The sequence below is a fragment of the Triticum urartu genome, unplaced genomic scaffold, assembly GCF_056163025.1.
Source record: "Triticum urartu cultivar PI428250 unplaced genomic scaffold, HENAU_Tu73 scaffold62, whole genome shotgun sequence".
Taxonomy (NCBI): Eukaryota; Viridiplantae; Streptophyta; class Magnoliopsida; order Poales; family Poaceae; genus Triticum; species Triticum urartu.
The window spans coordinates 17519-29666 of record NW_028260804.1 but is presented as its reverse complement, the minus strand read 5'-3'; the positions used below and the strand labels follow the sequence as shown (position 1 = coordinate 29666).

The following is a 12148-nucleotide window of genomic DNA, read 5'->3' as shown; positions in this document are numbered from 1 at the left end:
CCATACCGATGATGAATGCATTCCATTCCATCGGTTAAGTTGGTATCCTCAGGAAAAAACAAAGCAGCGGAGTACCCATTTTTACATGAGAAAGAAAATGAGCTGATTTGAAGCTCTGCTCTTGTTATGTTGAACAAACGCCCTGCGGGGCACGCCCTCCGGGGGGTTTACGCCAGGAATTCCGTAGAAGAGAGTCTTGGTAAGAAATAAATAAAAAAGGTACAGTCTACCGCAAGTAAAAAACCCATAGCTTCTATCGCTGACGGGGCCTTTCAGGCTATCTAAAATACACCATCGTAAAGGAGGATTCGAAGAAGACGGCATGACCGGGAGAGAGACGCAAGGATGGGACTGGAACGATTGAGAAGCACTCATTTATCACGGATGAATAAAAATATGCGTATAGTAAAGACATACGCCCCATATCTGCGGATGATAGGCTCTAATTGCATGTGACCAGTACGGGAACCGAGTTCATGTCTTTCCGGGAGTAGAGCTTGCGTTAAACTTGCTTCAATGGCGATGAAAATAGCTCAGTTGGTAGACGATGTCATGTGACAGCTTGTTTTCTCGTTGAAGCATTCTTAGACTGATAGCTAGGGAAGTCCCATTTTGCAAGGGCTCGCGGAGTAGCCACAGATAGAAATTATCAAGTACCAACCAAATAGTTCTTCCAAGGCTAAAGGCAGGCTGACCCGCTAATTATGTCGTAGGTAGGGATCTCGTTTGAATAAAATCGTATAACAATGAAGCGAGAAAACGTATGCGCCCGCAAACGGCTTTCGAGGCGATCCTGACCAGCAAACGAACTCAAATTCAAGCGACCCTCAAAGCGAGGGGAAGACCCCCATTCTTTTTGTCGAAATCTTACTGTACTTAAAAAGAACAATGTTGTTACTTCTTCAAATCTCTATTGTGTAGGTGTTCAGTCCCAGGTAGGAATAAGTAAAGGCTGTTTCTTGTTAGTCTGTCTCTTTCTCTTTAATAGCAGGTTCTTGGGTAAAAAACCCAGTCACTTTAGAAAGTCCCCCTTTTTTTAGGGAGCAGAGCTGAAAAGATGGGAAATTCCAATGATTCTTCGTTCATTATTTCCAAGTGTCATTCTTTTGTTCATTGCTATACCATCGTTTGGTCTTGCGTTGCCAGTACTAATAATGGCATTAGTTGTCTTATTCGGAGTTCAAGGAATAGCCTTTCATCTTGGGAATGAGAATGTCGCGGATCTCAATGTTCTCGTCATGACCAATGCTCCTAACGAGGGTGACTTTCCCATAGACCAACCTCCCGTTGGCGGACTACCAGACCTCCAGCAGGAAATGGCGCACGCCCGCCCATCCGAAGCCATGATTTCGGAGTTGACTTCCAAGGTTGAAAGAATATTTAACGAAGTAGGCACTCCTCTTCCTTTAGAGAGAGGTGAGTCTGCGCGATCGTTCACTGAAGTCTTATATTGTGGAATAGTGAGGGAGGAGATACTCTTCAACAAATCTTCTCTGATTATACGGAAGCCGGAGATGGAAGCGAATTCGTCGCAACAGCCACCAATCTGGCGAAGCGGTTTCGCCGCGCCGAGCTCGGTGAACCAGATTCTCCCGACCCCGATGCGCCTGCGGAAGAGCAGGAGGCTCATTCCACGGGATCCCCTGAAAGCACAAAAGCAAATGATGGGGCGAACGAGGCAGGCCCGTCTTCTTCGAGGAAGCGTAAAGGTGGGATGATGATTCAGGGTCCGAAGATGACGATTCGGGGGGACCCGGGGAATCTCCAGATCCAGTGGAAATCGTTACGAAGGGGATGCACAAGGGTACAACTGGGAGGGGGATTAGGTTGGCCGCCAACTTCGCCTGCCTTTCTATCTGAGTTCTTCCCTCTTGATGCTTTCGAACGACTCCTAAATTTCACAAAATCCTTTTTTTTCTTTCTTATTTGAAATCCAAATCGAAATGCCTCAACTTGATAAATTAACTTATTTCTCACAATTCTTCTGGTTATGTCTTCTCCTCTTTACTTTTTATATTCTCTTATTTAATAATAATAATGGAATACTTGGAATTAGTAGAATTCTCAAACTACGGAACCAACTGCTTTCGCACCGGGGGGGCGAGATCCGGAGCAAGGACCCTAAGAATCTGGAAGATATCTCGAGAAAAGGTTTTAGCACCGGTCTCTCATATATGTACTCCAGTTTATCCGAAGTATCCCAATGGTGTAAGACCGTCGACTATTTGGGAAAAAGGAGGAAAATCACTCTGATCTCTGATTTCGGAGAAATAAGTGGCTCACGAGGAATGGAGAGACAGATTCTCTATTTGATCTCGAAGTCCTCATATAACACTTCTTCCAGTCGGATCACTTGTTGGAAAAACATAATGCTCACACATGTTCCACACGGGCAAGGAAGCATAATATCATGAAAGCCGTCTGATAATCTTTCTATAGGTTCCCCGAAGAGAATGGTCTCATCACAAAAACACTTTCTATATGTTCTGTTATTTCGAGATTCGAAGAAGCAAGCAAGTTTTCATATAGTTGTTTTTGTGTAGTGATCTCTGTTCATGGAGATCACGAGGCCACTGATACCCGAAGTGGTTAGGTGGGATAGAAGAGAGGGAAAGCGGGCTTCTATCACATAGTTTCTCTTTCAGGGTACATAGGACGGCCCTCTCGTCATTACCTTTTGTGCTTACCCGTAGCTAGCTGTGCCTGAAGTCATGGATGATGCTATTCCCACTGAGAGATGTGCTGCAAAATGGAAGCTGTGTTAGTCCTCGGCTAAAATCATCTTCCTTTATTAAAGACCATATATATCCATATGTAGATAGAAGAGGGGATATAGTCGTTCAAAGCTAAGGTGAGTCTGTTCCAGCTAATTCCTCAGATTCCACTTTCCTGTCTGTCCATGTAAAAAGGAGTCCAGCCCACAAGGAGAGGGAATCCACAATAATATCTGTTTTAGATGCTTTCTACTATGTTTCAAGTGATCAAAGAATAGTATCTTTAGACAGAACTGAAATAGCAGATGCAGATTCGAATGTTAAGGTTATTAAGCTTAAAAGAAAAAGCAGTCATAGGTTAGGTGACTAAGAAAAGAATGTGGAAAGGGTCACGGATAGGATTGGTATATTAGTTTCAGCTATAACAGAGATTTCTCAGCATGTTTCTATCTGGTTGGTATCCGCTGGTACCATTCATTGTGAGTGCTTTTAGGGGTTGCTCAACTCTCGGCTATTTTCACCATCTAAATGATTGCATCTTCCCGTTCTCACAATTTCTCAAAGGTTATTGTATTGATACTATGGAATTTAGAGTGAAAAAACAATAGGGTTCAATTCGATTCATTTGGAAACTCTAGCGGGGCCATCCCAAATTCCTCTCAGCTGTCATAATTGAATAAAAGGATCGTATAGCTTTCCAATCCAGCAACATACATCTATCACCTAGGCATAACTGCCAACATCAGTATGCAGAAAGAATCTGTTTAGAACGGTTTAGAGTCGGAACCAAGGCAAGATATCCAGGATTCCGTGTCCCTCCAACTCCATCCATTGGGCGGCGTCTTTTCATCCGGAGAAGCTGTCGAAGCGATAGCCATGTCTGATCCCCGTATCTGTGAAAGAGCAAGGTCTTCCTAGTGGAGTCTAGAAAAAGAGCCGGGTATTCTGAGTGGAGTCTGGAATGAGACCTGCTGCCTCTGGCTTGACCATTAGCTGCTCTATCTGTTATTGGCATGGCATTCCTGAACCCATAGAAAAAGAAGGATTAGGAGACGTCCATCGAAATAGACTAGGAGGCCTCTCACTAGCGCTATATAAGCTGCCGGATTCCCTTTCACTTAAAGCCATTCCAACAATCTATTCGTCGTAAGCCCTTCTAGCAGGAGCAGGGGCTGGAGCAGGAGACAGATCAAGCAGGAATGGTGAGTCACTCACAAAAGGTATTCACACCGAGCCTGACCCACCAACCTATGCACAATCTGATACCCCTCCTCTCGAAACGGAAGAACCAAGGGAAGCTTAGACCAAGCCATTGATCTATTCGAATTGGAGAGCCTGGAATGGTGTTACCAATAGCCCAGCCCCATCTTCATCCGCATCTTCATCTTAGGAATGCCTTTACCCATCCACCTAGGAACACAGAAAGCTACCATTTCTTGTTGCATCATTCTGGAATCCGTGGGTCAAGCTCACTTTCCGGGAATGCTATCGCTATCCTTTGAACTAGTTCTCTCATTCTTCTGTTTCATACAGCCTAAGATTGGAAATCGAAATCCCCAACAGACAGACGAGCTTCCCAGACCCCGATATGGAGATGGCGACTCAAGTCTTGCATGCCGGAAGGAGTGATTCTAGTCTAGGAGATCTATCAAACCCAAGTCTTTCTTTTACGAGCCTCGATCAATAATCAGTGTTGCACGCACCCATACCAAAACAAGAAACGGTACACTTTCCCTATCCCCATTCCCGTACCCTTTCCATCTACTGGCCAAGGTTTCCATTCTTTCTACTGGCCATGGCCAAGGAAAGGAATAGCCAACACCCATAAATTCTATGCAAACACTTCTCATCACCTTTTCCGCACCCAACCTGGTCTCGTGAGTCCAGGCCTAAGGATGGATACCTCTGCCTCGAGCTGACTTGACTATGTTCGATTCTATTGGATTCCATTCTCATCTCTGCGAGGAAGGATCCATAAAGCCAGCTAGGCCTCTTCTTATCGAAGGATCTATTACAGCCTATTCAAGCGAGAAACCTTTTGAGTAATGACTAGGTTATAGATCTGTATGGGATCCGCTAGGCACAGCCCGCGGTAGATCCCTTAGCGCAAAAGTAGGCAACCCTATGGCACCAAGTGGGTCAATCAAGTGATCAAGTATGATTCATCTCTAAGCGAGCGTAGAATATACAAAGCTTTCCATCTCACCAACGGCAGATTTCTATCTTGCCATTTCAATTTGGCTCTATGAGAAGCTTGTATCCCTCGCTGTGACTACTATTCTTGTGTACAAACCTATGGTGGATAAACCTCTATGGTGCATGCATATCTGTTTCGCCTAACTTGTCTTAGTCATTCCCACATTGAATCGAATAAAATAGGACCAAAAGACGGAGGTTTCTGAACTTTTTTATGCTGTATGCCTAAGTTTCCAAACCCGTCTTGAAGGTTACTTTACCAGAGAAGTAGGTCCTATTGACCAAGAAGCGGAAAAAGCATAGTCGGTACTTCTTAATGCGGTACGTAAGCTGGTTATCCTGACTAACAATCATGCCTTGCTTGGATTTAGGGATTAGGAATTCTTATTGGGAAAGAGATTGGATTGGCATTCAAGTAGGAGTAGATCCTATTGGTCCAAAGTAGGCATTCTTGTATCAATTAAAGTAGCTATCTTCATGAAATAAGCGCTAAGATTCTAGTTCAAAGATAGGAGCATTAAGCTCTAAATCCAGTCAGTCCAGCTGGAAGTTTCGACTAACTACTTAGGGAACTAGGGACCAGACCAGAGTTATGATTGGTGTATTCCATTCCTACGTAATTGAGACTTGCCCTCGCTCGCGGGTGATTCCTTATAGCTTGATCCATGTGATGGCTGTTCTCTGCAATGAACCACAACATGTCCATGGACTTCACAGAGAATTGAGTGAATGCACTAAAAACAAGAAATGACATAGCGAGAACTGAGCAGCTCGAAAAGCTCGGACTTCGTATACAGAAAGTAGAACTAAAAGCAGATGAGTAGAGATTGAATCGAGCATAGAAATAAGAGAGTTTTTCTTTGCTTAGCACTGTTCGGTTCGTCTTTCTTTACAAGTCAATCTATGCATAATTCTATTTCTTGCAGCGCTGAATCCGCTTTTGAAATACAGATCAGGGGGCGGTATTCTTATTCCTTGGCTCGCCACTTATGAAACAAAACTAGATATTTCTTATTATTTTCTTAGGAGCTGAGCTCCGCATGCGGTTCGATTAAGATGCGACAAAACCTTATCCATTAGTCTTGGCGATGCCAGGGATGGAGGGAGTCATCAGTCGCACAAGCTTATTGCTAAAGCCAAGACAGGACATAATAGCTTCTAAGTAATGCCATTGTACCCGCTTTCATCATGCCCAACTCAAAAACCATTTATCCCATACTTCTTCTTTTCTTGTTCCTTCGTATGAATAACAGGAATCCCGGTTCGGATGGTTGACCAACATTATGATTGTGTATGAACTAGGGCTTTGGCTCAACACCTGCTGTCTTTCTTGCCCATCCTTTTGTGGTATCGAAGCTGTTCATTGAGATCCATAGGTTCACGTTACAACCCACCAATAGTCGATTCCAGAGCGGAAGGCGAAAAAGATAGGACGGGGACCCTTCGGAAGAAGGTATATGCCCGTAGTATCTAGAAAATATTCATGGTTGCAAGAGCGAGGTTAGTCATCCTCACCATCACCATCAAATACCGGTACTCGCTTTTTCTACAAGCTTGATTTACGAACTCGACCTTTCGCAGGAAGGAAGTTCCGTATACCATCAACGGAGTCAAACCGCTAGAGGGTCACATATATCTAAATACTAGTTCCGATCATACCAGTACTTACTTCCGTGGAGATACGAGAAAGGGGGAGAAGATGCGATTATGTATCATAAATACTAAGGCCAGACAGACTAAAAGGGGCTTTTGGATACGAAGAAGGTTTTCACGTCTTGCTTTGGGTGGTATGCTTCCTCACTGTTGCTATTCTGCCCTTTCCCGGTAGTCAACCACCAACGAACGCAAGGAGATCTGGACCTGCATGTAATGTTTTTTTTTGCCAATACTCTAAAGCAGCTTCCTTACATCAACATGGGATTGCAAAAGGGAGGGAAAAAGGCGACTCCTCCTTAGTAGGAATAGTAGCTGAGGCTGCTTCAACTCATAACGAAGCTATTCCAGCACATAAGTCCGGGATGATCTGAGGTCGCTGGTCTCACATGGAAGAGATACGAGCCTCCGCTGGATAAACACCAGAACTGGTATCGGCTTCTTTTGTTCGTAACGAACAAGCAACGGATTGGGGATTGCCAATAGAAAAAGATACAACCAACCAGCAGCTTTTGGAAACCAGGATCACCCCCATTGTAAAGAGAACACGGCACCCCTTTCCGTAGGGGCTCGCAAAGGTATTATACTGGATGTGCGCAGAGAGCTAATGAAACTCCATTCCTTTTTTCTCTATACTCAAGGATCTGCTATAGCTTGCTTTTCAAGAGTATTGTATTGACCTGATTCCCCAGGAAAGAGTTGATGGCATCTCAACGCAAGAAGGTAGAGAAGAATCCCTAGCGAAGATGTGCCGAGAGCGAGAAGCCTGTCTTCGAGAAAGCCTGTCTTCCCCGAGATTATTTATTCCTCTTATTTCTTATATGAATAACTGAAATCAATCCTCACTTGTATTAACTTCATGAGTGAAGAGATAGAGAAACCCTCAATACCGGCACTGCTCCTATCAAAATCAAATAATTGGATTTGTTTCCCCACTTCCTCCACGGGATTCGTACATCGGATGAGGATTCCTACAACGGTACAACGGATCAATCCATTCAAATCAATGAAACCATTAGGTACGCCCCGGGATCTACTCTATTTTTAGATTTGCTAATGCCGAGATCCGATGCGAAAGCAAAGCGAAGGTTGTTATTCAATAGTTGTTGCCGGTAAAGGAACAGCGGAACGGGTATCTTTAGCAAAGCAATTTTGATTGGTTGAATCGTATTGAGTTCCGGTCTCTTATAGGGTCTTTCTTTGTCCTACTTATAGTATCTTTCCTCCAGCCTATCGAAACTCGTGTTTTTATTAACCAACAACACATGCACTTTGTTAGAACTAAAGAAAAGGTTATTCAATCCACTAGTGCAACTGAAGTGAAGGAATTACCTATTCTGAACCTCCACAAGAAAGAGCTCATAACCACTGCTTGTGAACAGTTCTCCTCAACTGAAGGCGCACTACTGTTACTATCAGTCTAGTCTCTCGAGGGCACTCTTTCGATCTCGAACAAACTGACTTCTCCGGAAGAGAGATATTCAGAAAACCCGATTTCCAGTCCTGTCTTAAGAACCCGACTCCAAAGAAAGAAAAAAGAAAAGCGGACTAAAAGAGAACAACAAAAGAGAGATCACTTTCGACGATTGAACAGCACTTTTATATCCAGATTGGAACTGGACTTGAACCTTCATATCCAGATTTCACTCCACTTTCACTTTCATATCAGGAACGTCGACTTGCACTTTCAATAGTGAATTATTCACTTTCCGGAATTGGCTCATATTCACATAGGCCAAGAAAGACGAATAAGACCTTGAACTCCCTATTTCACGTATAATCGAGAGACTCATAATATCAGTGCCTTGGGTAAATGCCTACCAAAGGGAGAAGATTACCGAACTTTTTTCTGTCTTCTTCGCTTCCTAAAATATTTAGGGAACAGGCTGGCTTTCATGTTCATAAGTTCTCTTTGTCACATACATCCATCGCTTTCGTCTTTCTTGGCTTACTCAGGTGATCTAATTAATGGGCAAGCCCCACTCAAAGCAATTCAGTCCCGGAGCTCTTTCTTCTAAATGCGGATTCAATAGCACCGGTGACGAAAGCAAAGGATATTCAATCCACTTGTCGTCTTGTGGGCCTGCTTCTTTCCGTTCTTTCTCTTCTTTTGCAGAGGTGTGTGTTGCGCCACGCATACAAATCGTTTTTTTAGCCAAAGGGTGACTTTACCACTCGCTTCTGGTTCCAATGGATATGGGTTAGATGGATGGAGTCTTCCTTATTGAAGTGGGCAAGGCAAGCAGCTCCTCTCGAATAGGCTGATCGGTGATACGTGATTTTGGAATAAAAGCTAGACGACTCAGCCCTCTTCTCATCTCAAAGCTCGACCTCTGCCACTACTACTGCTTCCCTAGCCAAGCCATACTTCTCATTCTTTGCTTGAATCCATAAAAAAACAAATTCCGTCGAGTTTCCTTGCATGGGTTGATTGACCTTGAAGTCCATATATAGATTCCCGTAGTTCATCTCAACTTGACCAACCATTGAGAATGGAACAAATAGGGGAGATGGAATTCTTCTATATTGTCTTTCAACCCTTGCTCTTGCCTTGGCTTCGCCTTCCACCTTCAGCTAAGCACCTAACCCGTGGGACGGGACCTTCGGTCTAGCCTTTGTTCGGGTATGGGACCGACCTGGGATTCTTCCATCCGAGTGAGTACCGCCCTTCTGATTTGGTTTGAGTACGGGACCGACCTTCTCTTTTGTTTGTAATTGGGCTTGCCCGAAACAAAGGAACTTTGGTGTGAGAACCCACCCGAGTTGGTAACCCAACGTTTTCACCTACGATTTCTCCCTCGTCTTCTTTGCCTAGCCTTTAGCTTCTTTCTTGTCTGATCTTAGATTTCACTGTTAGGAAATAGGGCATTACCTGTCACTCCGCCTTTCTAAGAAGGCCTTTCGCTTAGTTGTCCTTTCTACTAGAACTTCCCTTTAGCAGTTCTGGAACATCTATAGTATGCTTGAATGTCGGCAATTTTTCTATATTCTCTTCCTCCTCGTCCATTAGTTCAGTTCCTTTCCTTAGTGAAATCTGCCCCCCTCCATCTTTCGAGAACAACAAGAGGGCATTCTCAAGCAGGCGTATTCTTCTTCACTTCCTAAGAAGGCATTTTCTTGCTAACAAGCCATTCTGGCAAACAAAAGAGCTACTTCTATCAAAGAGGAGCAAAGGCTAAGCGGAACTCCTCCCTTCGTGTCTTCTTCCTTTCCAAGCTTGTTGCGGGGAATCTGGGCTCTTTTTCAGCCCCTAAGGACTGCTACTTTGATGAATGAGGCCTGACGGTCTTAATTCCTAATGCTACTCCTACTGCTATTGCTATTGTTACTGCTTTTGGGAATTGGCATCTTTCTTCATAGGGGCCTAGCCAAGGAAAGCTTTCCCATTAAATGAATGTGCTTGCGTACTCTTCGATTCCTGCGGGAAGTGTGGGACTAATTGAATTTCATTCTTGTCTGCTAAGAGAATTATTCTTCCTTACAGCTTGCATTCGATGCATCCACCGTACTAAGAGCTCCTTCTTGAAGAACCGATTCTGTAACAACCCCAAAGGCGAATCTATCTAAATAAACCTAAAACTCCCATTATGATTTGAGATTGCCTTGCCGTTGCGCCCCTTGCCTTTCTTACTGGATTTCCAGTTGATGGGGAAGGCTTGGCAAAGAAGCTTGTGTCGGAAGAGAAGTGGAAAACTAAGCTGTTCGGGCTTAACTTAAACCTGATTGCCCTAGTAGGAGTCAGAATAAGGTTGAGGCTTGAAGACAAGCAACTGACATCTCGGATCTTGCCATTGCCAGGAGCATGGATGCCCAGAATGCCCTCAGTCTATGTCTGTCTATATAGGCTTTAAGGAAAAAGGCAAGTAAGCCGTAAGCCAAAAATCAAGGCTTTTAAGGACCTTCGACAGCTTATAAATAAGCTAATAACAGATCTTTTGCGTCTTTCGAGATGCGAAGAGAAGTAAGAAGGTTTACTATTGGGATAACGAAGATATGACCATATTTCAGATCGATTTTCAACAGACGAGATCGGATAGTAGAATAGAGAGAAGGATTTGCTGCTTTCTTAAAATGATAGAGAGTCAGGAGAGGGTCTATGTTAATAGAGCTCTTTAGATAGGGAGAGGAAAGACGTAACTAGACCGCGGAAAGAATAGAATCTTTTACCGCTACATCCGCTGGAGAAGAAAACTCAGCAAAGGAGATTCCTATCCTTTCTCTAGTTGAAGACTAATCTGGATATTCCCGAAGATGCTTGACTTCGAGTTCTTGGAGTGACAGCTTTCTTTGTAAACAAGGGTCCCTTACTCTATTACTTTTCCACTTCATTGATCTGAAAGAAGTGACAGAAGAAAGCTACGGGCATATACCCCTGCCCCGGGGGAACAGGTGCCACCTCAACAGCTATATTCTAAATCGTTAAGCCTCGCAACCCTTTCCTTTGTATCGGACCTTTCCCGCTTTCCTTACTTTCCTTCCTCACTCAAACTTCAAAAAGTCCTTCCATGAATCTAGGGAAGGAAAACCACCTCTGACTTCACCAAGTCTCCCTTTCTTTGGTCGAAGGCTTCAGGTCAAGATCCTTTTTCCTATCTATTGAAGATGCAAAGAGAGATGCTTCTTCCTCTTCAAGTTGGAAGTGCAAGAAGAAATGCGGTAAATAGGAGTTCCATCTACCACGCACTCGCCCCACACTCCAGCTAACTTCAGCATCCATACTCAGCTAGGAGGAAGGTGCCGGGGACACTATGAACACACATGTACTTGGTTGACTTCACGTCCCGTCTCACAACCGGGTAAGATCAAATAAACAAACAGCTTGCTTGCCCAATCCCTATTGAGAGGATTTCTTGAGCTTGAACTTCCTTTTGTAGCTCCGCTCACAAGGACTTCTTTTCATCCGCAATGAAGCTTATACCACCACTTGGTCAGTAAGGCCTGATTCAAAAAAAGATCAATCACCCCCTTCCCTACTTCAATGGAAAAGGGGGAATCGCCCTTTCACAGCCGCCCCTCCACAAAATTTATACCTATCCTTTCGCCTAAGATGATCACGAACGAAGACAGAGAATTGCGTAGATAGGAGGAGGAAACGAACCAACCCGAAAAAACAAACAAAAGGGAATGAGAGAAATGATCGGAACGATTGAAGAAAGAAAGAGAATGGCGGCCCCTTTCCTTTCGCCCAGGGGGCATCGTCGTCGGGGACAGGCTTCGAGGGTTCTTCCATATCTAGATATAGAGATAGATGATGATAGAGATCTAGATCTTTCTATAGATAGATCCTTTGAGAAATTTCTATTGATCCGCTTTCAAGATCTATGAACAAGAGAGATCCAAAAAATCTCCATGTAAAAAAAAAGAGATGAATAGATAGGGCTGAGCCGATAGCAGGACTGGGTACGATGATGGGGCGAGAGAGGGAAAAAACCCTTCGGGATGGATCGGGAAAAGTGACCTCCGGCTCAGCCCACGACTTCCTTCCCTTCGCATAGCTCAGGTGACTCCCTTCCCCCTTTTTTCCCAGAATGAATTAGCCCGACACGACGAATCCTGCCCTCCTGTCTTTCTTTCTCATTGAATGA

General features: G+C 44.0%; 1 pseudogene; it reads left to right on the top strand.

Annotated features, from left to right (window-relative positions):
* Window positions 1-293: 293 nt before the first annotated feature.
* LOC147950822 (uncharacterized) lies at window positions 294-1972 on the top strand (annotated as a pseudogene).
* Window positions 1973-12148: the final 10176 nt, after the last annotated feature.